Here is a 4,055-nt window from a genome sequence, read left to right as displayed (position 1 = left end):
TTCCTAAAAATTTGATTACGTTAAATATTTTTACGAGGTAGAATTTCGTAGACAATCAGTGTGAAATGTGTTACACGGTAAAATAAAAGTCTTCAAGGGGGACATTCCCCCTTGAAAAAAAAAAAATTACCGTGGAAAAGCTGGCTGTGAACATACAAATATATACTACTTTCGACGAAGATATGATATTCTGCTGCGCAGCTGACCAAAGTTCGCATTTTTTTTTCGCTCTTTCTCTTGCAGTGCTGTCAGACGCATACTGTTCCGCCAAACTTTTTGGGCTGCCGACGTTTCCGCGTTTATCCGGTCGTTTGGGGAGAATTTTTAACTCTGATTTTTTTTTTTTTGTGTGTGCGTCGTTTGTTTCACCCCCTGCGAAACTCTACGAACGCGTTTGTACGTGTATACTTATATACCACGCGTGTTATATGTATATATTCGACATGATATTTTTTTTCCTCTCTTATTTTTACGACCGAATTTCATCTACGCACGCGAAATCACAAGGGTGCTGCAGCACCCAGCGTAATGGCTCGGAAATGTGACTAAGAAGTAACCCAGGTGCCCGATCTCTTCGCATTAGGCAGTGATTTAATGCGCCCAAGGGGCCGCGGACACCGCGACACCAGCCCGCGAGGTGTTGTTATGGATTATGTGACTTAAAAACGTGACAAACATCCGCCACCGCCACAAGCGGCATCCAACAGGCGTTGGTCTTGACGGAAACGTCTTGTACATATACGACCCTCGGCACCACACTCAATATATTTTATACTCGAACACACCCACACACCCACAAGTAATGTATATAAACGTATGCATATTATATAACACGCGCCCCAAAGGTTTCCGCCTCACAAATCGGCCTGGGCCCGCCGTCGTGACATTTATTCGCGTCCTCGTATAAATCGCACCCCCCGTCGGATGCCTCGTGTAACGACTCTGCGGTTTTCGTCGCTTCAGCCCCGTCGCGCTCGTACATAGAATCATCCATTTCTCGCTGAAGATATACGTAAGCCACTACTTATTAATCGACGACCTTGCCACAGTAAGCTGTAGGTGTACCTATATAATAATATATGTGTAACGAGAAATTTCGAATTGTGGGAAATGTCAATTTATATTATGACAGTTATTTTCGACCGGATAGCGCGTTACCTACCCAAAGGGAATATTGGTCATATGGCGACAAACATTTTTATGACCCCATAGTTGTAGCATTGTGAATAATAATTATTTTAAATTATTAACATAATAATATTTGCTTAGGTAGTCGATTTTCAAGAGTAAATTAAATATTTCAATTAAAAATATTAACAACTGATATTGCTTGTTCTACCCTGTTCTACATGTAGGTATAGATAATAATAATTACTAAAACTAATCGGCGTGAATTTCTTCACGATTTCTTAAATATTGTAGGTACCTAGGTAGGCACTTATGAAATGCGATGAAATCTTAGACTGTAATGCTCGATTAAAAGATCATTTAACTTGACAGACGACAAAAATGAAATTCAGATAATTTAATAATTTTACATATCTTTCTGCAAATGTGTTATCATAGATGACATTAGAATTGTTTTGGTAGGTATCTATAATGTAGACAGTGAGGTAAACTGACAAGAAAAATATTATTTTTGTTGTAACTTCTATTAAAAATTACTAACATTGTAAGTTATAGGAAATAAAAACGGTAAGTACATAAGCACAGATGTACACAATCAACCAATTTCTATAGTGTAATATCTTTTGAGCCTATGTCGAAAATTGTATAGGTCGGCAACGCAATAAACAACTAACACGCAATCTTTAAACGGCATTCAATAAGCTTTTTAGTTAGTTATGATAAGTAAAACAAAATGTGATTTGCATAACATTATCTTATGTATAGTGTAAAACCACTGTCGTGTTATGAAGTTCTGGGCGTCACGGTATAGTTAACTATAAACTCGTAACAACAAGCGTGGAAATAAGTTCGTCTTAAATAATAATACATTATGTATTAAATAATACATTTTGGTCAATCTCGATCAATGTCGGTTTTATTGTACAGTTAAACAATTAGACTTTTGTTATGTATACAATTCTACGCGTATCTTATTCTTTCCTGACGTATAATCAGACTTTATTGGGATTATGCTTGGGCACTGTCAATACACATCATCCAAAGTTATATTATATCCAAAGTTACATTATAACATCCAAAGTTTAACATTATATCTATATGATATAACCGCAGTCAAGGTAATTTCGTCCACGACAGTATATAATTAATATAATGTTGAGTTTACCCGCGTCCCGTGCAATACCTATATTATTATATTACCCGAACATCGGACATAACCCGGGCAACTCGCGTACAGCTGGTGACTATATAATTTTTATCGATCTAAATGTGAAACGATTTCGATTTTCGTGATCGGAGAGCGATGCTGTCGGCACCGACCGAAATCCAGGTCGCAACTGTAATGTATATAGTTTTATGATGGACGGTTTTTGGGTAGGTATATAATACGAGCTTTTCGGTATCTGGAGCGATTTAAGCTACGGCGTCCGAACCGTTGGGCACTGCGCAATTTATTTATCGCTATTAACGGACGATTTATTTCGAAAGTCGTAAAAATTAAATACCGAAAATCTAGATACTCGTTGGCCGACCGGAAAACTAACAACACGCAGTTAATGCGGAGGAGCAGCGTGGTTTTTCGTGATGGTTTTCAAAAATATATTGACCGTAAAAAGTCGACGGATTATTATATGCGCGCGCGATGATGATACGCCGCGGGACGACAACTTCAGCAGCGGACTCATATAAAAAAATAATAACGGTAAATAAAAAACGGTGCCAACCTATGTAATAATTATACGGCGGCCAAGTGGCGACCGTTTTGTTCGGAAAAACGATGACATTATACATATACGAACAGAGTGTTTCTCCTCCGGAAAGGTGTCGGGTAGCTCGTGCTATTGTTAAAAATAATAATATATATATAGTGGAGCACGAGAGCGGGACACATGCAGAGTGGCATTATAGGCGGCGATGCACGTTCTACACATTATTACTATTATTATTAGACGACATTCTTCCTGGCTATAGTAGGTAGTTATAATATATTATTTTCGAAATTAATCGTATCACATCGCTGTCAATTACTGCGTTCCGTTTCGGGACGTCGCGCTGTTATTATACTCGTGGTAACACCGGTGCAGCGTGTAGTAGTCGTGTGGAGTGTACACGCATTATATACCACCTATATTATATAGGTACCACGGTCGTGGTAGGTATACCTACCTATTCACGGGCGTGTGACTTCGCGCCGAGGGGTTTAAGCGCGAGCGATCACACAAAACGACCGCGCGAACAGGACGCAGCGAAGACGGCCGTCGATGACGCGCTTAAGGCCGAGCCAAGGAGAGTAATAATTTATAGAATTATTATTATACTTATTATTTTTTACTATTGAATTCCAATGACCCGTTCCGCCAACGAATGTCTGTCGAGAGGTGTTACAGGTGGTATAGGTCGTAGACAACGATTTCGTACACTCGGAAATCCATTAACCGTGCGATATCAAATTATAATATATATGATCGTTATTGTTACTATTATTGTTGTTGTCGTGGTTGTTATCCCTCCGGGACGGTAGGCGACGTGGTGGAACCGATGTCCGCCGGAGGAATCCCGGGGACACGCACCGGTAGCCGAAAAGAATATGACTATTATATTATTATTTTTTTATATATGCTTGTAACATAGAGGTACTTATATATAATATATTATTATAAATATATATCATTAAAGTCGCCACCGTTCCAAATTAAATTACTCCAATTACACATTATCTCGTATAATATAATAATATACCTACGATTGTCTGTAGTACGTTGTATGGGTACTCTGCAGTGGCGTACTTTTCAATGTGATTAAATATTTTAAAATTAAAATTTCAGTTTTTTTTTTCCAGTCTAATAATATTTTAGACGTTTATTATAGGTGAAGTGTATTTGGAAAAGTAAATACAACTTCAACTCCTCAACTTTTCTACTAGAAAA

This window comes from Acyrthosiphon pisum, chromosome A2 (genome assembly GCF_005508785.2).
Source record: "Acyrthosiphon pisum isolate AL4f chromosome A2, pea_aphid_22Mar2018_4r6ur, whole genome shotgun sequence".
Taxonomy (NCBI): Eukaryota; Metazoa; Arthropoda; class Insecta; order Hemiptera; family Aphididae; genus Acyrthosiphon; species Acyrthosiphon pisum.
The sequence above is the reverse complement of the archived record's forward strand: the minus strand, read 5'-3'. Positions refer to the sequence as shown.